The following is a 24460-nucleotide window of genomic DNA, read 5'->3' on the forward strand; positions in this document are numbered from 1 at the left end:
TCACTCCCATAGTTATTGCATCCTGGGAAGAGCGGTTTAGGATTTTTATAAATAGCTTCTGCCTTCGGTTGTGAATTACAGGATGGTATCTGGATAATGCTACTCATGTGTCTTATTTTGTTGCCATGCGTTTGTGCTGCTCTAACTCCCAACCGCGGTGGCTCTAAGTGCTGAATCCTTGTCAATGCAAGCTACTCTGCTAGTCATCCCACTCAATGGTACTCCGATCTCAAGCTCAGTGTGGCAGGGTTACCATTGCAACAGGTTACATACATGACGTTACATGTCTCGTGTAATATATTGCAGCCCTCGAGTACTGGCAGGCTGAGCATGGATCAGCAAGGGTCTCCTTTTGCCACTGAATTGGTTGCTTCTCTCGTTCAGGTCTTCTTAAAAGAGGTCTGATTCAGGTAGAAGGCATTTGACACACCATCTCTGGTTGCTCAAAGCACTGTGATACGCCGCAACATTGATGCATCACGATAAGAACCTTCTGTTGTTTCTATGGTCATTCTAGGGCCGGTCGGATTATCCACAGGCAAGCACATTGTAATACCTTCCTCAGATTCAAGTGCTTCTCGTCAGCCATCGTGGTCTTTGTGACTGCTTATGTTGACTAAGTTCACTGACACTAATTATACCCAGTGTTTGTGAGTCGCCCGAGGGTTTCTAATGTCTCCTATCCATTCCCTTTTTTCACACTGTCTTCGTAATAATATTCGTTCAGAATCAGATATGGCAACTAGAGGTGTTGCATTTATGACTCATGGCTACCCTTCGATACATGTACATGCGTTTTGCCCATGACAACATTCATGTGTAAATACTGACTTCAGGTACTGCTTTCTATATCTTCACCTAATAAAGACTGATTACATATGATAATATTCATTATACCTTGTCCACCCAACTCGTCACAGTCCTTACGCCCCTCACTCCAATACCTTCTAGGTTCTTCTGCCGGGGTTTAATAATTCACTCCAGGCAACTTTGTTGATTTCTTTTTGAGGAGGCAGGGAGCCTTCTTTTAGTAATGGCTGCGACCAGACAGGTGGAGCAGTAGCCATCGCGAAAACCATACATAAGCGGCCATTTCCGCTAAGGATTGGGAGTCTTTGGAGCAATTGCACACATGTGCCACAATGATTCGGCACAGTTGAGTGCATGTTGAGTGCAACTGAGGCCCACATAAAATTAAGCGGTTCAACTCGTAGCGCAAGCGGTTCACGGTTTATGCAACACCAATGGTATGTAGAGAATTATATTGAGTCTCCAGGTAAGTGCTTTGTTCCACCCCGATCAGTGCCTCTCCCAACCTCCATTGCCTGCACATTCAGTTGTTTCATTGTGGCACACACATTGCTTATTTTAGGGCACTTTTGTTTTATTTTTAGTTCCCTACCTCTCCAGTTTCCCACAGTTCAGCTTTAGCGACTGGAGGAAACTCATTGCAGGAAGGAATAATCCTTGGGGTTCTGTACTGTACTGTACTAACATCAGATGTTGTGAACCTATGCCATATCCTTGCTTTAGTTCAATTAAACGTACATTACGTACATTACACCCTCATACGAGTTCCTCACAACAGTACTTAATTACAATGTAAGAAGGCTCCTGAGACAAACTCCTCCTACTACCCTTTCCATATTTGTTTAGAAGAACCAACCTCTGACCTTGCCAGAGTCCTTCCTTTCTGTTCACTAAATGTAGCTCTCTGGTACCCATGTGACCAATAATAGTACGCTGCCTCCAGACCACTTCCTGTTTTCCATCTGTCTCTGCTTATCAGGCTCTCCAAACCCTTTCCTGCTTTGTCTGAGGTTTCATTCAGTTAAGTATGAATATGTGCTAATTGTTAGTCAATTTATCCCAAAAACCTGGGACTTGTTACATTGTTTGGCATTATACGTGTTTGTATTACCTGGTAACTGCGAGTCCGGCCGTTGATTCGGTATTCCCTTCTAACTGCCAGTCGATTTGTGTTGCCCGTTCGGAATACTGATGGTCGCAAAGCACTGCTGAGCAGGGAGACGCCCCCTGACATGGATGCTATTGGAGCATTCAATGTACACTTGCCTTTCATCAGAGGTCATTTGGGGACCCAGAACCCTCCAGCAGTGCTGGGCAGTGTCAGTGCTCTTTTCCCAGCAGCAGCTGGCGAGTTCCAAGGTATGAGATGGGGCTGGTCCCCACCCCGCCACCACGGCAGGTGGCTGTCCATCACATGCACCTTTTCAGTGTGCCAAGGATATAGTTTTGGGTGGCCCCCCAACACTGCTATGCAGGCCAGTACGGGTTAAGCACTCCGTTCCTCACTCCATATTTTGTGTTATCGCAGTCCTTTATTCAGAGTTGTTGCCACCAGTCTATCTCCTCTGTGCACCCGTTGGAGAAGGGCGCGGGACAGGTCTCTGCTTCACCACATCCCTGGCTAGTCAATTGCCTGGGGGTGAATGCAAGATCATCGGTCTGGAGTTCTCCTGTCCCAAGACCGTTATAGCTATGGTCTGTACTGTGCATTCCATTGGGTAATTACGGGTTAGATAGACCTCAAGTCAGGTTAGGCATGATTCACTGCTGGTTCACTTCAGTCTGGGGTGGCATTGCAGGGCAAGTCAGGATTACTTAGCAAGGAGCTTCAATTTCCCTCATTTGCAAATGTTCACCACCTCCCTATAGGTACTTGGTTTTACTATTGGTTTAAATATCTTAAGCATACCTCCCTGCAGAATGACCTAGCAGGCTAATGGCATTGGGTTATTCCCTTTTGCTGGCGGGAAACACAAGGTAAAGCTGTGTGTCTGTGCATTGATTCTTGGCACAACTAACCCTTTAGCTCAGTGGTTCAGGCATGAGACTTCATTCTAAGCCTAAGCCGTTTCTTTGTGCACTGAGATTAGCAATGTGGTTAAATTGTTCATACTACATATTAGTCCCAGCAGCAGGCTAGGAGCAGTGTAACGCAGGCGCCCTATATTGTGGTGTAGCGGGTACAGACCAACTCACATCCCTGTTGTCCAAGCTGTGCACTAACTGCAGGCGGGTCACCCCTACAACAGGCGAAAAACAGAAGGCTGTTCACTGACAAAAATGGATAGTCACACTAGGAGCCAATTCCGCCGGGGGGGGGCTCGAATTCTGTTTTCTCGCCCTTGCATGGCCTAGCAGTTTTCTTTTGAATGGGCTTGCCACCCTGTAGTGTTTTTGGAAGGATACTGTCCGTAGCCCTCTGACATTTCGGGTTAGTGACATCTTTGGCCGTGTAAAAGGTCTACCACTATCATGAGCAAGAATCTGGCGACCAGGAATACGCCCAAAAGAAAGTTTCAACTTCATTACCAGCTGGGATGTCCTTCAGGGGTACTCTGCCTTTCCTCTCCTTCCCCCAGAAGCTCATGGTCTCCCACGCTCTGGTTCTCTCTAGGTTGGACTATTGTAACAGCCTCTTTCTAAATCTACCTGCCTCTGCTCTCTGCCCTCTGCAACTAATCCAGCACAGGACTGTGAGACTTGTCCTTGGCCTCAGGCCCTGGAATCTTATCTCTCCAGCTCTGGAATCTCTCCATTGGCTCCCAGTGGATGCAAGGATTAAATTCAAAACCCTCTGCATTGTCCACAAGGCTTTCTGGGGCCTGGGTCCAAAATACCTTCAGCTATCCCTCCACAAATACCTCCCCTCTCGAGCTCTTCGCTCTAACTCCCTCAGGGTCAGTCGTTTTTCAAAGAAACGAGCTGGGGGTAGATCTCTGTCTTCGGCTAGGGCCTCCCTCTGGAAAGCCTCTCTGCCACTCTAAAACTTGAGGAGAACCATCTCCGATTCCGGAAGCACCTCAAGACCTTCCTCTTTGCTTCTGCCTTCGCTCCCCCTCTCCCCTGCTGCTCTCTTGGAACCGTGCACCTGGCCACCCTCTGTTCTCTGGGCCCAGGTACCTGCTCACCCTGCCACCCTCCCGCACTGCCTCCGAGCCACACCTTGCACTGGAGTCTGTATCTGTACCCATACAGCCCCCACCCCTTTTTTCTTCCTGCACCTATCAGACCTACCCTCTCTGCTGCCTTAAACCCAGAACTTGCCAATTGCTGGCTGCACTACCACTGTTTGTTGCCTTTATTATTTATTTATTATTATTTATCTATTTCTCGTTTGCGCCGCACTCTCCACTCTCCCCCTTCCATGCACTTTTCCCCTCTCCCATGCACTTGCGCGTTCTCAATGTCACTGGGCCAAGTAAGATCGTTGTTTTGTTCTCCCCTGTTCCCCTCCCTTGCCTTGTCGCGCTCTGAAACACTTGTGTACGAGCGCGATAGAAATAAAATATCAATATCAATAACTAGATTGTACTTTTGTGCTGGTGCCTGATTAAAATTGTATGTGTTTTTCCCCTGTGCTGGACTGAATCCAAAACAGTAGCATGTGCAGTCTCGGGGCTCAGCATGTCTTGGGGCAGAACACACAGCACTGATATTCAGAGTGCAATGCTCTAGTCACTGTGCTAGACAGGTTTACCCAAACAGCGAACAAATAACAGGGAGCACGCCATTCTCTTCACATGTAAATGAAAAATAGGACATGACTGAAAACCAAACATGTGTTGAACACACACACGTACCACAATTGTTTTTCATTTTAACTTGTCAGTCTGAAACAAACATGTTTTGTGGTTATGACGGTGTAGGTGGAATGGAAACATGAAACATGAGGACTTACTATGAGTGTGGTGGCAACAGAAAAAAACAAGGGCTATTGGAAACCATCTATTTTCTAAATGCTGCCTAATTATTAACTGGGATTGTATGGTATATTTACAGCATCCGGGACATTGGAAGTACTGAATTGGGTAAAAAACCTTTTATTTAGCCCATACAACCTGTTACGGAAACAGGATGAATTAACAACTCAGGACACGAACAATGAGGTACAAAGAAATGTATTTAATTACACAAAGAGGACCCGCACTCGGGTTGGACTGGGTAAATGAAAGAGACGTTTTCAAAGAAATAAAAAGGGGAAAGGTCCAGCTTGCTTAAGAACCATAGCCCATGAGCATGTGCCTGACTTCCCCCTTGGGCTCAAAATCCTGTTTGCCAAATGTAAATCACTCACAGTCGGTGGAGGTTCAGGTGTCCCCTTCACTCCTTCCTTGGCATGGTTGATGCTTCCCACTGTTGTCAGCTTGGTCAGGATGCTGACCCTCCCACCTGCAAACCTTGAAGGGTCCACGCTTGGGCCACATGATACCATTCCCGGGACCAGCCTGGCAAGGTCTCACTGGGCCCAGGCAGTTCCCCACCTTGCTCCTTCTTCCTGCCTCACTCTCTCAACTCTACATTTGCCTCTGTTCTGCTCGCTCTCCTCTCTTTTCATCATTCACCCTTCACCCTCACCTCGTATTGTATCCACTTGCTTCCCTGCAACACTGATGCCTGGGTTTGACGGAGGCCGACTTGCATAAATGCATGGCTCCCCTTGCCGTGCCCAGTGATTCTGAACTGCACAGTACTGTGGCGAGGGGACAGCGGCACACGGTTTCCTTATCTGTATCTGAACTGTCCTCCACATGTGCATTGCTATGCACTTCCCAGCGCATCTCCACAGAGAGAACTTGCAAGAGGGGCAGTCACATTCTTGCCTCTCTCACTGCTCGGTCAACGGCTGTTGTTGGTTATATCTTCAATAGGTGGCAGGCACCCGCCTGCCCCAGTGCCCACCTGTTCCTTCAGCGGTCTCTCTGGAAGTTTGCTTCCCATCTCTAGGAAGTCCCTGGAGGTTCTCCTGATATGAAACCACTGTGGAATATCCATTGGCTGGAGACAGTGGGATCCCGCGAAGGCTCATTCCTTCCCAGGTCCCAATGTTAGAACTTGAGTTTCGCTGTGTTCCAAGTATCTGTTATGAAAAGGGGCACTGTAGCACCCATAGACTTTGATGAGTAGTGGGGTTTTGGGCAGGTAGGGATTGCCTGTATGGATTGTCTTATGAATATGATTTGTGATATGACACAGGCCGTTGGTCACGATGACTGGCTGAACATCACAGATGGTCTGGGCATCCTGGGGCCTTCGCTTTTCCTCCTCTCTGGGCCCTACATCCTGTCATGGCTGGTGGCATCTACCCCACATTGTTACCCCAGCCTCATCTATTAACCCTCAGCATGGGGCATCTTCACACAACATACTCCTAAGGAGGCCCATATAGTTGATAAAAACAGTCGTGGTCACACCACACCCGAAATTCAATTGCCGAATTCATGGGAAAATAATATCCCTGTGAACACACACAGCAAGAACATCTTTCTTCTACTTCTATGAGCCCCCATTCCTCATGCATGTTGCACTGGAGGGAACACATAACCATATAATCCCCATATGGCTGTTAAGAACTACAGGTACCACAGGCATGAGAGTGGCAGGGACGGATCAGGGAGGGATCAAGGGAAAGAGAACCACCCAGCATCTGCAAAGCGGAGCAGATGGTGGCAGAATGACAAAGTCCTCTAAAGCTAGATCCAGACTTTGTGGTTGCAAACAAAAATATCTACCTTATTTGCTGCGGCAAAGCGACTGCAGATGTTCTCCACATTACGATAAGATCTTTTTCATTGATTTCTCCTCTGCCCCTCTTGCTTCCTGTAGCACACAAAATCGGCTCCATATCAGATAATCATATAGTGCCAGAAATGCTTTGCAAGGATGTGCGGTGAACCAAAAACTGACACACCACCAGCAACACTAACTTCTGAAAATATGAGGGCCTATGCACTGGAAGTCAATTTTGCAAATGCTTTGCCGCCTACGTGAAGAGATCAGTACAGTAAATGGCTAGAGCTACAGTCACATGACCATTGGGCTGGAGCTTAGGAACTCCGACTCAGTGGCAGCTCATGACCCATTTGAGGAGGCTGAATGGTGTGCGAGCCTTCTGTGTCACTTAGTATGGCACCACTGTTGCTATACTTGCTGGTAATTAACCCATCCAAACAATCAACGGTAGCTAAACCGTGTGTGAGTCATGTGTGAGACAGGCATTGCACAACATTTTAAACAACCACTAACAATCTTTTCTAATGATCAACAAATACAATACAAGAAAGAAAAACGTGCAAATATGTCGGTGTCTTTCCTTGACTTAAAAGTAAAAGTGACTGCATTTCAGACTGTGGACTGAGTCTAGAGACAGTAAAATGTGCAGAGTTGCACACAAGACACACATGAAAGAAAACTAGGTTGCAAAGCTATCATGATCACGCACAGAAGACAACACCTGAGCTGCCTCTGCAAACTTGACCGTAATATTTTCTTGACAGCATTGTTTTTTCAAAATTCCCTGCCAAATTCAAGGGAATTACAGATAGTCAAGATTTGCTGTCGCCTTTGCTGCAAGGTCCTCGCCTCTTTTTTCATTAGTTGCACGTTGCATTAATTTAAGTGTAATTGTGCACCCTGACCACACGTTGCCATTTTCTTTGATGCCAGGTTTCTGGATCCTGTACCAGAGGACTGGGAGCAGGACGTCCGGAGCACACCAACACCAAGCAGGAGCAGCTTGTATTGCCTTGCTCTGAACCTCGAGACGACCATATGTTAATACATACTTGTATGAAATGTACATCCTATTACAGTGATATCGTAACCATATTTTTGTTAGTGTACTGAGGAACAATGCTATGTGATGCCACTTCTTGTTTTGTCAAAGGGTGAAAGGTTGTTTGCCATCACTTCCTGTGATGTCACTTGGGGGTGGGGTCAAATGGTATCACTTCCTGTGATGTCATCAGAGGACACAGGTTGTGTGATGTCACTTTCGCTACCTCTGGCATTCGGGTGAAATGACGTCCCTGATTACCTGCAATCCATTCTACATCAACAGGAGGTTGGCATCAATGGGTCTCCAGGAGGGGATCCCTCATGGATGTAAACCCCCATGGGCTCTGCATATCAGGGCATCTTTTTTGCCAGATTCCAGTTGTCATTACTTATTGGGACCGTGCCTTTTAGGGCAGCCAAGGATTTTCAGGGACAAGCCCATTGCCCTTGGTCTCTGAGGAACCGGGAGTTTCCTGCGTCAGGATTTGAGCTTCACAATTGAAAGCGTGTTCATGCTTCAGTTTATATTTTTACCCTCTCTGTGACCATTTTACCCTTGCATCTAGGTGCATGCTGGACCAGGTTCTAGACTGGGTACTCAAAATGCATTTATTTTTGGGTTGGAGGTTCTATCCCAAACCGAGGTGGGAGCTTAGCACTCATTATGCCAGCAGCAAGGTGACTTGCTGGTGGTACATGCTCTCACTCCTTTGAAGGAAGTCTATACGGGTGTGTTCTGCAATACATTCAACGTGACGGTTATCCGTCCCTTTCAATGTCCCCATTGGTGAGACACCGGTAGGGTTTCTCCTGAGTTAGCTTCAGTACATTCAGGATGGACCAGAATGAAAGAATACCCACGCCACCGACATGATCCGTTCTTTCTTTGCGGTAAAATCTTGCTTTTTTTTTTATCAGGATATATACTTGAGCCGTCAGCATCAAGAGAATGCATGTAGCCCGCTGGTGGAACGACGCACAGGCACTTTCTTTGAATAACTGCAGAACGGGCAATTGAAATGTCTCCCTCCCTCTACCTTCACGAGCTCCAGTCAGGTTGAAAGCTGTAGGGCAGGTCGTGAAGCGTAAATCATCTGGCAGGGAGCCTTCAGTACAGGCCGCACACAGGTTAGCTCCCATGGGAGACTACGAATGTAGATAGCAGCAGTGGGTCACCCTTAAGGTAAAATGTAACAGGCTGACGGGCTCCGCAGATTGACTGACTGCTTCTCTTTCCTGCACACAGGCTGGGCTATCTTACCCGTGGAATAGCTAGCACGTGGCTGCTCACAGAGGCTTGCCCTAGTCTTCATCCACTGCGCACAGTTGCTTCGGAATTTTACCTCACGGCCATCCCGGATTGGCGCTGCTACATGATCTGTCTTTGTTTCAAATTTAAGTCGTGTAGGACATCTAGCCGGGGGCGTTTCGTCATTAAAGGGTGGCTTTTAAGGGCCTCGGTAAAGGCCTCTTTGAGAATGTTCAAGCTTGTCAGAGCTTTTGTAATCATACTGCCAGCCGATCTCTGCAAATTATCCAAAACAGGACTGCGAGACTTGTCCTTGGCCTCAAGCCCAGGGATCGTATCTCTCCAGGACTGAAATCTCTGCACTGGCACCCGGTGGCTGCGAGGATTAAGTTCAAAACCCTCTGCATCGTCCACAAGGCCTTCTGGGGCCTGGGTGCTCAAGACCTTCAACTCGGCCTTCTTAAATATCTTCCTTCTCGAGCTCTCTGCTCATCCGCCTCCAACTCCCTCAGGGTCCGTCGCTTCTCCAAGCAACGTGTGGGTGGTAGATCTCTTTCTTCTGCTGGTGCCTCTGTTAGGCAGAAACCTGTGCAGTTCCCTTAGGGACCACTGCAAAAGATTTAAGACTACAGGTGTTGGCAGTAAACCCACTTGGTAGCAGTCTGTACCACCCAGATTTACCTGGTAGCTGTGGCTGAGCAGTCAGACTTCCCTCAAGAAGAGTTAGGCAGTATGCAAAGTATATTCAATAGGCACTCAGATACAATAATGCAAGCAAACACTGACCAGAGCTTTGGTATCAAAGTATAGAATTATTTATTTAAAAACACACAGTTGAAACACTCCAGCACTCTTATTGTAATATATTCTAAACACAGTTACTATTATGATATATACACCCCTTTTTCTCTATTAGAAAATCACAGTAAAACACCACTTATTTTCATACAGAGGTGAGCGCTTAACTAGATTGCACTCTAATAAGTTTGTGAAAAAAAAGGGGGGGGAAAAGACAGAATGTGAAAAGGTACACCACTCTACGATTCCAGAACACTGTTAGCAAGGCAGAGAGCAAAAAGTCACTGGTGAGCCAAAGTTCAAAGGCTGGGCACACTCTTAGAGAGAGCAGAGCACAAATGCGCCCAAGATCACAGTTACACTAGGCTTAGAAAGTCTTGCAGAGGGTTCAGAAAAGCGTTTAGAGAGGCTTAGAAAAGTTTAGCCGAGGTGTCCCAGGCTAACCCATGTTCGATAGCCGGGAGCTAAATCTACCCCGTACAGTCGGTAGCAAGGAAAGCCAGGCGGGACACGGTACTTTAAGTGGGAAGGATCCTCCAGCGGTGGCAGTTGTTCCTGGTAGTGGGTGCAAGTTGCGTCGTCGTCCAGGGGAAGAGAAGATCTCGACTTGGAGGAAAGATGAAGGTCGTTGCACTACCAGGGCAGAAACCAGCCGCGGAGTTTTCCTGTTAAAGGTGGTACTTTTGTCTCGCGGTCGTGGTAAAACGTGGTATCCCGGTTGCCGGGGTACTTGGCACGGGCAAGGCGGCCACGAGGTACGTCGGGAAGGGGAAAAGATGGTGAAACTGGTTATCCCCACCAGTTAAAGGAAGAAGACTCTCCGGCGGGAGATCTCCTCTGTCGTTGGGAAAAAGTGGTGAGACAGTCAAGCAGGGCTCCAACGGTGGTGGTGTCGTGGCAGGTCGGCTCAGCTTCTCCCTCGTCGGATTCTTAGGTCCTGTGGCGACTTCTGAAGTTCTAGTCCCCAAAGCCCTGCTTTTATGCAGCAAACCCCCATTCACTCAGCCTAGCTGTCACTCAAACATGCTAAGTGGTGAGCCAGCCGGCTCACCACTTGGGCCAATCAGGACGGAGTGCGACTTGAGTTGCCTAGGCAACTCAGTCCAGGGTGCCTAAATTCCTCTCCACCCCTCCTAAGTACCCCAGACATAGTGGCACAAATTTGGAGGGCTTCTGTGGAGAAGCCTGCCAAAAAGTGGAACAAAGGGCTCGACTTCGGTTGGAGTCACAGAAGAGAACACAAACGCCATTTTAGAATCAAGTTTTGGCAAAAAATACCAACCGGAGAATTAATATTAATTAAATAAACCGGTGGTATGTTCGAGGCTACCGTAAATAATTAAATAAAGATAGTAGCCTAAAACAATGGGAAATCCCATAGGAAAATATTTGCGGTTGAATATAAAAAGTAGTATCCACTGCCACCAGCCAAAACTCGATCAGGGGGGACGGAGACGTGCCCCCTCGACTAACAGACCCTGGGGCAATCGAATTGCCCCAGCCAGTACGTCCACAATATGATGGTTGGTACTGGTTCTGTTCAGAATTTAAGACGAGTAAAGTCAATGGTGACTTTACATGCCCTGGGAGACAGTAGTCAGTCCCAGGGTATGGAGTCTATACTGGGGGTCACTATGACACCCCTGTGTTACTGCACTGAGGGTGCATATCACAAAAACACATGAAACCCTATGGAGTAAAAGACCCCATAGCCCATTAAACACTTCTAGATCCAAAGAAACCACACTCAAATCATGTCCAAGAGTGAGGGTAAAAGAGTCTCACTCTTGGCAGGAGAAAAAAATAAACCCCAAAAATCTAGCAAAGCTGCTGGGGGACTCACTAGGTTAGGAAATTCAGCCTAAACAGAGAATTCTCCCTAACACTCGCCCCCTCCAGACTAAGGGACAGGAGGATTTAATCCACTCCTGGATGAACCTCATACCTCTAGTCGATGACATACATCCTAGAGAGTCCATCAGCATTTTGATGGTGACACCTTGACCTATGTTCTATGGCCCAAGCAAAGGTTTTCCTTTGTAAGCTATATGACCTACAAACCCTTTGAGGAACATCAGTCTTTTTAAAGTTATAGGGGACTTGGTTGACCAGTCCCTCAGAAGTGGTTACAACTTCTGAACCTGTGTTAGGCTTTTTCAAGGGGTCCTTATAAAGGATTCCCTCAGATCTAGAGGGGCCTCCAAGGTTCTTCACCACCTCTCTTGTGGGAGCAGGTTGGGTCTTAGGCCTCTTGGTTGGAGGGGTTGGGGTTAGGCAATGTACCTGCTTCCCCTTCCTCTTAGATCTAACCTTACCTACTTTAGGAGTTTCCCCCCTAATACTAGGATTTGAGTTGGGGTCTTCAGTAGAAGGTCCAACAGTCTGAAGGTTTTTGGCCTTAGACTTTTCTTTCCTGGTTTTCCACCAGCATTCAGAATTACCAGTTCTCTTAGGCCTAGGTAGGGGCCCAGTAGGTCTATCCACCTCTTCCTCAGAAGCAGGGGGAGTCACAGACTCTGAAACTGGGGGAACAATGATGGAGCTTGGTTGGGGCTCCCATTTCCCTACTGTACTAGCCTGAAATGTGCCTGGGTTAGAGGTCAACTTACTAACACCAGGGCTTGTAGTGGGGGTCTCAGTAGAGGTTCCCACAGGCTTAGAGTGGTCCCTTAAGGTGGCCTCTCTAGCCAATTTGGTTAGGTTCTGGTTCTCCATACTGGGAGGCCTGGGGGTATATGACACTACTCCTAGAGTTCTCAGGTCATTCCCCAACAGGACTTTCCCAGGCACCTCAGTCTGAACACTTACAGGGATCCTCACTGTCATGTTGTTACACTGCATGAGGGCTGGTAGAATAGGAACCATCTGGACAGGGCCTCCAGACATTTTAGTGGGACCTTTGGGTGCTTTTGCCACATCCTCAGGTTGAAAGAAGCTTTCATCCACTACTGTTCTGCTGGCCCCAGTGTCTCTCCTGGCAGGAGTATCCTGGCCATTGACAAGAACACTGTCCACATAATACACCTTAGAGTTAACAGGTAGGGAGTTATACACAACCCTATTCTGGGGACTAACCAGACCCATAGGCTCTAAGTTTACAGTTGCTTGAAGACCCAAGGGATGTTCAGCAAAGAGTTCAAAGTGGGCACTAGCCATCTGTACTTCATCCTCAGGAGTGAAGGCTAAGGAGACTGTGCTGATCCCTGCAGGTTTACCCTTGCATCTGGGATCCCCTTTGATATGGTCAGTAGCCTTACAGATATAGCATTGTCCAAATGCTCTCTGAAAGGGTGGCTTGTTCTGACCTCCTTCTGGTTGTTGACCAGAAGGTACACTAGCCTGATTCGGTTTACCCTGGGGCTTACCCTGGTTATTTTGTTGTTTGTGGCCCTCTTTAGAATTAGAATTCTCTGGATTCACTTTAGGTGGCTGCTTTCCCTCATCCTTTTTCTGAGTGACCCCTGAATCCTTGTGAGTGGCCCTGTTGGCAACCCACAAGTCAGCAGCCTTAGCTAGCTTTCTGGAATCTAATTCCTGTGAATCAGCCAAATGCTGTCTGAGCTCAGGAGAGGAGGCATCATAAATTGACTCCAACATAAAAAGATTCTTCATACCTTCATAAGTGTTCACTTTGTAACCCTTAATCCATCCTTCTAAGTTTTTCAATCCTTCACTCACCCAGGTAGCCCAAGGGGTACCATCATGCTTTTTGAGGGTTCTAAACCTCTTAAGATACTGTGAAGGGGTCTTCCCAAACGTAGCTATCAAAGCTAGTTTTACACATTCATACTCTTTCCTATCCTCCTCCCCCAACTCCATTACCACATCAGTTGCAACAGGGGGAAGCCTAGAGAACAACCAGGTGAGTAAGTCATTTCCTATGATGTTCTGGAGCCCATGATTATATTCAAACAGAGACAACCAATCCAACACATCCAACTTAGGCTCATACATACCAACCAATTCTTTAGGCATCCGGGGTCTTTTAGGACTGGAACTTCTAGAGGAGCCAGAGAGAGAAGCATTTTCGACAGCTAATTTCTTCATTTCTAGCTCATGCTTGAGCTCCATTTCACTTAGCCTTAGTTCTTGATTCATTTCCTGATGTCTCTGTTCAGCCAGAGTATTCAGTCTCTTGAACTCTAGTTCAAGTTTCATTTTCTCTAATTCGAGATATTGAGGACTTAGTGTGGGACTTGGTAAAGGCCCAGTATGTACAGCAGGTAGAGCAGACAGAGGCTTAGGGGGGCAGTCACAGCAGCCTCACCCTCCTCTTCTGACTCTTCCTCAAGATTATCAACATTTGGATCAATATCAATTTCTATACTGTTATCTACATTTTCTGGCATGGTAGGTTCCTCAGACCCATCATCCAGACTTTGGTTAGCTAACAACCTTTCTATTAACTCCATTTTCTTGCCTTTAGTCAGGAGGTTCTTATGCTTACACAATACTCTTAAACAATCAGCAGTTTTTGTAGCAAGGGACTCTTGACTATAAGTTTCCATAGTTGACATGTTAGAAAGATTACTTTTTCAGTGCTAAGCTTTGTGGTTAGTTGTACTAAGGTATCCTCAAGCACTCTAAAGTGTATACTCAATACAAATCCCACCGCTGTACACCAGTGTTAGGCAGAAACCTGTGCAGTTCCCTTAGGGACCAGTGCAAAAGATTTAAGACTACAGGTGTTGGCATTAAACCCACTTGGTAGCAGTCTGTACCACCCAGATTTACCTGGTAGCTGTGGCTGAGCAGTCAGACTTCCCTGAAGAAGAGTTAGGCAGTATGCAAAGTATACTCAATAGGCGCTCAGATACAATAATGCAAGCAAACACTGACCAGAGCTTTGGTATCAAAGTATAGAATTATTTATTTAAAAACACACAGTTGAAACACTCCAGCACTCTTATTGTAATATATTCTAAACACAGTTACTATTATGATATATACACCCCTTTTTCCCTATTAGAAAATCACAGTAAAACACAACTTATTTTCATACAGAGGTGAGCGCTTAACTAGATTGCACTCTAATAAGTTTGTGAAAAAAAAGGGGGGGGAAAAAGACAGAATGTGAAAAGGTACACAACTCTACGATTCCAGAACACTGTTAGCAAGGCTGAGAGCAAAAAGTCACTGGTGAGCCAAAGTCCAAAGGCTGGGCCCACTCTTAGAGAGAGCAGAGCACAAATGCGCCCAAGATCACACAGTTACACCAGGCTTAGAAAGTCTTGCAGAGGGTTCAGAAAAGCGTTTAGAGAGGCTTAGAAAAGTTTAGCCAAGGTGTCCCAGGCTAACCCAGGTTCGAGAGCCGGGGGCTAAATCTACCCCGTACAGTCAGTAGCAAGGGAAGCCAGGCGGGACACGGTACCTTAAGTGGGAAGGATCCTCCAGCGGTGGCAGTTGTTCCTGGTAGTGGGTGCAAGTTGCGTCGTCGTCCAGGGGAAGAGAAGATCTCGACTTGGAGGAAAGATGAAGGTCGTTGCACTACCAGGGCAGAAACCAGCTGCAGAGTTTTCCGGTTAAAGGTGGTACCTTTGTCTCGCGGTCGTGGTAAAACGTGGTATCCCGGTTGCCGGGGTGCTTGGCACGGGCAAGGCGGCCACGAGGTACGTCGGGAAGGCGAAAAGACGGTGAAACTGGTTATCCCCACCAGTTAAAGGAAGAAGACTCTCCGGCGGGAGATCTCCTCTGTCGTTGGGAAAAAGTGGTGAGACAGTCGAGCAGGGCTCCACCGGTGGTGGTGTCGTGGCAGGTCGGCTCAGCTTCTCCCTCGTCGGATTCCTAGGTCCTGTGGCGACTTCTGAAGTTCCAGTCCCCAAAGCCCTGCTTTTATGCAGCAAACCCCCATTCACTCAGCCTAGCTGTCACTCAAACATGCTAAGTGGTGAGCCGGCCGGCTCACCACTTGTGCCAATCAGGACGGAGTGCGACTTGAGTTGCCTCGGCAACTCAGTCAAGGGTGCCTAAATTCCCCTCCACCCCTCCTAAGTACCCCAGACATAGTGGCACCACTTTGGAGGGCTTCTGTGGAGGAGCCCGCCAAAAAGTGGAACAAAGGGCTCGACTTGGGTTGGAGTCACAGAAGAGAACACAAACGCCATTTTAGAATCAAGTTTTGGCAAAAAATACCAACCGGACAATTAATATTAATTAAATAAACCGGCGGTATGTTCGAGGCTACCGTAAATAATTAAATAAAGATAGTAGCCTAAAACAATGTGAAATCCCATAGGAAAATATTCGCGGTTGAATATAAAAAGTAGTATCCACTGCCACCAGCCAAAACTCGATCAGGGGGGACGGAGACGTGCCCCCTCGACTAACAGACCCTGGGGCAATCGAATTTCCCCAGCCAGTACGTCCACAATATGATGGTTGGTACTGGTTCTGTTCAGAATTTAAGACGAGTAAAGTCAATGGTGACTTTACATGCCCTGGGAGACAGTATTCAGTCCCAGGGTATGGAGTCTATACTGGGGGGTCACTATGACACCCCTGTGTTACTGCACTGAGGGTGCTGTGTAACACATATCACAAAAACACATGAAACCCTATGGAGTAAAAGACCACATAGCCCATTAAACACTTCTAGATCCAAAGAAACCACACTCAAATCATGTCAAGAGTGAGGGTAAAAGAGTCTCACTCTTGGCAGGAGAAAAAAATAAACCCCAAAAATCCAGCAAAGCTGCTGGGGGACTCACTAGGTTAGGAAATATTCAGCCTAAACAGAGAATTCTCCCTAACAGCCTCCCTCTGGAACAGCCTCCCTGCCTCCCTTAAACTTGAGGAGAACCATCTCTGGTTCCAGAAGCACCTCAAAACCTTTCTCTATGCTTCGACTTTCTCTCCTCCTCTCCTCTGCTGACCTCCCGGCTGAAACCTGAATCACACTGACTACCTGGACGCCCTCTGATCTCGGGCCAGGTCCCTCCCCTGCCAGCGTCTCACACCTGCACTGTCCACCGGGCAAACCCTGCATCAAGTACGTGCTCTAAGTAGCGCTGTATGCTGGCAAGAAAGTCTGCCCCTGCATAAGGACATCATGGGACAATTCTACTTCTCTTTAACTGTGGCTTTTTGATCAAACTACAACGTGACCCCGCCCCCAACTCCCAGAAGCCCTAATCTGTAGAGCTGCGCACGCATCCGCGCGCGCTCATCAAGTACGCGCTCTAAGTAGCGCTGTTTGCTGGCAAGTAGTCTGCCCCTGCATGAGGACGTCGTGGGACAATTCTACTTCTCTTTAACTGTGGACTTTTTGATCAAATTACAACGGTATTTACGCTCCACACTATCCTAGGACATATACTCTAACATATAGTATATATATCCTCTACAATTATGTTTATTTACCTTTTGTTTTAGGTGACCCCACCCCCAACTCCCAGAAGCCCTTATCTGTAGAGCTGCACGCACATCCGCGCGCGCATCAAGTACGCCCTCTAAGTAGCGCTGTTTGCTGTTTGTTGGCTTGCTTGCCGCAGCCGGCGGACCAAAAGCTAACAAATAGCTTTACTCCTTGCTTTACTCCTTCTTGCACACCTCTTTTTTCCCATGGTAGAGCTGTAACCATAGAAGGGGGTGCCAATGTGGAAAGGTAACTATCAGTAGCTACATTAAATAACCACTTTGCTTTCCCACTTAACACTGCCCCCCTTATTTGTGGTTGCACTCTCAAGGCTGTAATTTCAGCGTTGCAATTCAAGTTCTCCAACACAAACTAGTGAGAACAATTTTTAATCTAAGCATTACTTCCGCCTCTTCTCGAGACACATTTACAAACTTAAACGCGATGGCAAGCGGCCTGCGTAGAAGGTGATGTAATGAGATTTCATCTGTTCCATTATCCACAACCAGCATTGACTCGCTGATTTGCCACAGGCGCACCTCATATATTGAGTCTGTAGTGCTGGAGGAACCCGCCCTGGGGCCTTCCAATCTAACACTTGATCCCACAAGGATAGTTTCTCACGCAGCCATAATACATGCAACTGATCCATTTAGCACTGTTATGTCCGAATCACTGGAGTCCCAATCATACGAACTGCGAAGAATAGTGGAAGACTCCCGCAGTTGCTCTGAGTCACCAACTGACTACACTTGCGACAAAGAATATCACAACATTACAATGAAGAAAGTGGCTGCTTTGGATGAACAAGTGAGCCGTTCCATTGGAATGTTAACACCTCTGGCATTTGGCTCTACGAAAAGGCAAATGCTGTTTAAATTGCAATCTTGGAAAAACGCGTAGAGCGACTTAGAAACAAACAAAGAACAAATTGTAAACATCAATGAAGAACTTCCACCCCCGCCCCTGACATATTCTCCGGAATCGGCCGACACCCACGTTAAGGCCTCCCAGCCTGAATTTTTCGGGGGCTCCAGTCAAGAGGAAGACAATGATCAGCCACCCCCTGGAACATTTCCAGTGATAACGAAAATACTGGATCTCCTTGATAAAGGACATGATCTAACTCATCCTGAACTCAAAGAAATAAAAGCAATGTTACAACACATTTGTTCTAAGATGGACAGAATAGAAGGCTTTATCATGGCTGCTGAAAGGACGAATCGACACTGATCCAGAAATTAGGAATCCCCTCGGCCGTCAGGCACAAAAATATACAATGCTGTATAGAAGAATCACATCTACCCAATACTATCTTACCAACAACCACACCTTTATCTAAGATATGTGAATGTAAAAAGGAACTGAAAGAGTTGGAAGCATCAGTAAAGGAGATTAACTCAACCATTATTCTTGAATTTGCGAAATTAGCGCAATCCAACGAACGCTCAGACAGCCCAACAGTTCTACTGAAAGCATTGGACCAGATGAACCAAGACGAAATGGAAAAAGAAGTCCCTCTTAATGAGGCGAATTCCTTCTTCATGTCACGGCGCGCGAAAAAACTCCATTTTAGAGCCGTAAAAAGATATGCAAAAAGGCGGAAAGATGCCTTTCAAAAAGGAATCAGAACCAAGGCAGAATCCAACAATGTGCAAAAAGTGTGCACTGATGCACTGAACAGTGATTTAGCAATAGAAATTATGGACGACAATCACATAGACTTACATCAACTAACCAAGGAGAGTCAGGAAGCATTAATACCTCCACCAAACACTAAATCCAAAGAGAAGTCATCAAAAAAAACAAAATGAACTCAAATACAGATTTGGGTACGAACAACAAAGCAAACTCCCAAGCTAATCCAACCTCGAAAATGCCTGAAAAGCCAAGCGAGATACAACAAGATATCTCAAACAGTAAGATACTTAACACACAAGCAATATTCCTAAAGAACAAACAGAAAATTAATCTTGATAACTACTTTCCTATTAGTGGCAGAAGCTGTACCACCAGAACAGACACAGCGGCAAATGTCCCTGAGGAAAGCTCTATAACAAAGACGGACAGCAGGAATTCATACAGCGGAGCGTGTCTAAACGTATCAAAGGAAAAAAATGAAAATCTGAAGGTGAATGAGTCCGTTGACCGAAACAGGTCAATTACAGTCAATGGTGGAGGGAAAATAAGAAGTCCTGCTCAGGTTCCCTCGATGCTCGACAACGATAAGAAATTGCTAACAACAAGTAATAACATCACTCATTCTAAACCTGGTGTTGAAGAAAAGCGCATATCAATCCATGGCCCTGCATTGAGTAAATATATTGTGGAACCAGAAATTCCACAAATTTCCCCAGAAAATACAATAACACCAACGCAACCACCAGCACTGTCTGAGGCCACCTCAACGGCCCAAACCAACACAGAACCTGAAACTAATCATTATGAAACACTTGAACTCTTGCGAAAAGCCTTATATGAACGAGCGATTAATGGCAAAATGATTCCAAAGGCTCTTCCATCTCGCTTGGTGAATGTAGAAGAGAGGGAATTTACGAAAGCACCACCAGTTGACGGAACTGTTGGGGAACCGGAGTTAACCAAGGAGAATCAAGCCCAAAACAAAAAAAAATTCATTGTGGGTCTGGAAGGTTCCCAATCATCATTGGGAAACCACCTCATCAACCGAACATTTCTTCTCGCACTACTCATGCGTATACCGCTATTAAGGATTCTTAAAACGGAGGACATTCTAAGAGTCTCATTAGCTATAAAAAAATAACTACAGAGCGATATGCTACCTTAGTTCTGAAGCAGTCATGAAATTCCTGTGGTTTAGCAGAAATGCAATAAAAGACGATGGACTTATCCTAAGTACCTTTGAATTCGAAGGAGATGCAAAAGAATTTGTCGCATACTCAATCCCACCTCTAGCAGAGACCAGGGTGACTCTAGGATGTGCATCGAATTCATTAGGTGGCGCCGACAGTGCAATGCAGGAATTACTAAAGATTGCAGCCAACACACAAAGCATACCATGGCTGGAACCAATGCTGAACTCAATCTTCAAAAGTAGAGACACGCCGATAAAATCATAGCCATGTTGCAGTGATCAATTAAAAGTCTTGTCATGGAATTCATGTGGCTATCTCAACCTCTTGAAATGGCATGAATCACTGTCAAATAATGATCGACCGGCCATTATTTTGTTGCAAGAAACCATGAAATTAGACAAATTTATCCTTTCTGGATACACCATATATTGCTCTCCAGCCTGCAGAACCAATCAGGCTGCCCCTTTGGAGGCCTAGCAATCGCAGTGAATAATTTGTTAAAGTTTAATTCAAAGGCTTTATGGGAATCTACCAACCTAATGGGGATACTGTTGAGTACTAACATAGCCAAGTACACCTTGGTAATCTTAATTACCATATATTGGAATCCGGCAACCTTATCAATTGAATGCCGCACAAGACGAGGTAGACAATTGCCTCGAAACTTTAACCAAAAAACATCAAGCTGCAGAAATCATATTAGTTGGGGACTTTAATTCGGATTGTAACAAGCCCATCGCCGGAGAGGGCAGAATGGCTAGCATATTGTCTAGGAGAAGAGGAAAAAAATGGAAAGACTTTTTTAAAGACTGGGACATGGATTTGGTCGAAAACGCACCTAGAAATTCTAGGTGAACATGGACAAGAGGGACCAAAAATCAATGATTGACTCTATATTCATCCCATATAATCTTCTAGTGACATCCTCTACCTTATCAATCAATGACATTGTACATGGTGACCATGCTCAAATTTACACCAACTTGAAATTGGAACACCAGTTGTTGGAAATTGATCCATCTGTTGCTTTGGTCGAAAACAACCGTCCTCTAACATCCATCAGATGGAGTCAGGGCTTATGCAAACCCTTTGTCAATTATGTAACAGGGCAAATGGAAGTAGTAAAGTTCGTAAGTCAGGGAAAATCGTTAATAGAGATGGCAGACTTTCTCTCAGAAGCAATGAAAATGGCCTTGGAGTATTTCAGCAAAAACCAAACACAGAAACAACATCTGAATCCATACAATCCTACCTGCAAAGCACTGAAGCGGGAAAAAAACAAAGCACTGAGGCAGTTGAGAACAAAGATGCTAACTGCACAAAATCATCAGACACAAAGGAATCGAATACTAAATGCATACAAAAATGACCTTAAACATACAAGGATTGCAAAATATAATGAAGAGAACTGAGCTTTAATTAGAGCCATAACGTCTCATGACACGCGAACAATATGGCGCACATTGAAAAGTAACAAAAAGCCTACTATGCCAGCTACGCCGAATTGCATCTCAGAACGAGTATGGCAAAATTACATCAGTGCGAAAATCCAGCTTCCACAGAAATTCAGAGATGTCCCACCTCCAACTCTCAACTACAATGACATTAGCCGGTTGCACTGGTCAATTGATGACTTCAAGTGGGCCATCTCTAGACTCACTCATTCGAAGGCTGCAGGGTCTGATGGCTATCCACCATGCTTATATAAAACAGATCCTGACCTCTGGGCTCTTCTTCTAAAAACTAAATTTCAACATATCATTAAGTCAGAAATTATCCCGTCATCCTGGGTAACATCAAATATTGTACCAATATTTAAAAAAGGAGATCCTACTCTTCCACAGAATTATCGTCCAATCTCTCTGATAGACACTGAGGCGAAGATCTTTGCAATCTTGTTGCTATAAGATCTCGAAAAATATATTGAAAACAAAGATCTATATTCTAAATACCAAACCGGTTTTCGGAAAGGGATGAGCACCACACTAAATGCCTCAATCATGGGTCATGTGATTGCAGGAGCAAGAAAGAAAACCTCGAACCCTGTTTACATTGCCCTGATCGATATGATGTCGGCATTTGATACTGTAGTACGGAATCTGCTTTGGAGGAAATTATCTGATATGGGCATCCCAAAGGAGCTACTGTACTGGTTAATTAAACTTCACTCTAATACCTCCTAAAAAATAAAAATAACATCAGAAGGAAGCATCACTAAACCAATTAGTACATTCTTGGGCTTAAAACAAGGATGCAACCTGGCAGCGACCTTCTTCAATCTCTACCTTTCGGATCTTGACAAAAATTGGCATGCGGAAAATCTATTCCCGGTAAAGGTGTGCGCTATCCATTAAAAATGGATTGCATTTGCCGACGACATCATAATCTTAGATCGAACGCCGGTAGGACTACAAATGAAATTGCAGCTTTTTGAAGCCTTCGCTATGGAACATAGTTTGACACTGAATCCCGCAAAAATGGGCATAATGAAATTTGGCCTGAATTAAAAGCACAGAAGATACCAATGGAAGATCCAGGAAACAACGATACCCTGTATCACAAATACCATCTACCTGGGATACCATCTATCTGAAAAGAACTCAATTAAGGCATGGTCAAATCTAATCAAATCTAAGAGTAGACCATTGCTTTTGCAACTGAAAATGATATTTGCAAAATATTGCAAAATTTCATTAACACAGCTCATCGACTTCCTAACACTTAAAATTGAAAGTGTAATTCTGTATGCGCTGGACATATGCCTAAGCGATGTGAGTGTGATCTTAGACCATCTACAAGGCACACTATTGAAGTCTGCTATGCATTTCCCAAAGTCCCTACTAAATGCCATATTACGACACAAATGAGGTTTAGTGGCTTTATCTAGTCGATGGAAATGGAGATTGGTCACTAATTATCCAAAAATGCATTTTCCTAAAAATAATTTGTTATATATCGATATGAAAAAAACCTTAGATCTGGCAAGCTGTACTTCAATTGTTCTCTACCATTCTAGAATGCGGTCCATATTGAATGAAATCAACATTACAGTCGATGATGTGTACTATCGCCCAGGAAAAAAAACCCTACTTGAATCAGACTGGTGCATCACTACAGATCACATTTCAAAATATAAAATGCACAAAGAGTACTATGTACACATCAAGAAACGCATTTCCAGATTTGACCATATTATTCTTTTCCCATGTAATCGAACTAGAACAGCATATTTATGGTATAAATTTAATTTATATTATACTAAAGAAAGAACTGCCATTTGGAAAGAAAAAGAGACCAAAAGCATCTCTAGTAATTGTCGGTTTCCATCATGTACTGAAACAAATGAAACAATGAAACATCTAATTTTATTTTGTCCTTACTTTAAAACCATTAGAACAAAACTATTGATGGAATTTGTGAACATTGAAAATGAAGATTGCCTAAAACATTTATGGGCAAGAATGATGCAAGGATCTCATAAACCCCTAATATACGCACTGGTAAATTTATGTAATTGCATAGCTAAAGAACTTGCCATCCATAAGCAAGATTAGAATCTAATGTGTAAAGATGTAGATGGCCGAAGTTGCGTGGTTTTGGGAATTTTTCCAAACCTCTTCTTAGAAAGTATTTTTAGTGATTATTTGTAAATTGATCTTAAAACCATTCAAACTTGTGTGATATAGTTGTTTTTACTCTGTAAAATTGAGCACTGCAGAAAATATTGTAATTACTTGAGTTTTGGATACATTTATGCTTTCAAGTTAGGGTTCTTTTTGCGGAATTGCAAAGTAGGTTGAATTTGTTGAATTTTGTTTAATTTTATTGAAACATAAGGAAATGTAAAGAAATTTAATAGTATTTTATGAAGTTTTAAGCGCGATGAATAGAACATTTCTTTTATAGGATGTACCTTGATCAAATTTGTAAAGGTTCTATACTTGTGTAAACTAACTAAACAAAAACAACAAAAAAAAACCCACACTTGGGGACTGTTCTGTATCCCTACAGTTCCCTACCAGCCCCGACACCTGATTTCCGCACTTACCCATGCACTTGCCACATGCTGGCCGTTACTTACTTATTGTTATCATCTTGTATTGCACTGTGCCTGTCCCCTTCCCACGCACTTGCGCAATCTGAATGACACTTGGCCTAGTAGAATCGTTGTCTATCTTCCCTCTGTTTCCCCTCCTTGCCTCGCCGCGCCTTGAAGCACTTGTGCATAGGCGTGTTATAAATGCCATATCATATCAGCCTACTTTGAATGCAGTTTCAGTTACTTATTTTCTATATGATTTCCCTTCCGCAAAACGAGTAAGTCTTGTAGTTTGTAATGCTGATCTGGGCGTAATTAATGCCTGATCTGTGATGTAATCAAAGTACTTGGGTCTGGTAGGTTATAACACAGGTTTATTATGTATGGTAGTTACAAGCAGGAAAATACCAGGAAAGTACCGGGACATCCACACTCAACCAGAGCAGCCTTCAACTGTCATTCCCAGAATCCCAGAACCCAAAACTCTTGCAACCTTCCATGAGACTCAAAGATTCTACATGACCTCACATGTCAAGTAAGCAGGTAAGAACACAAAACTTGCACTTTGATGTAAACACCCACTAAACAGCACTCAGCCACAT

The 24460-nt window shown here is 45.0% G+C and overlaps 1 protein-coding gene across 2 annotated transcripts in view; it reads right to left on the reverse strand.

Moving 5' to 3' along the window:
* Positions 1 to 24460, reverse strand: part of GRAP2 (GRB2 related adaptor protein 2) — a 544466-nt gene that overhangs the window by 178215 nt on the left and 341791 nt on the right. The window lies entirely within an intron of this gene.

This window comes from Ambystoma mexicanum, chromosome 3q, assembly GCF_040938575.1.
Source record: "Ambystoma mexicanum isolate Mex_15411 chromosome 3q, UKY_AmexF1_1, whole genome shotgun sequence".
Lineage (NCBI taxonomy): Eukaryota > Metazoa > Chordata > Amphibia > Caudata > Ambystomatidae > Ambystoma > Ambystoma mexicanum.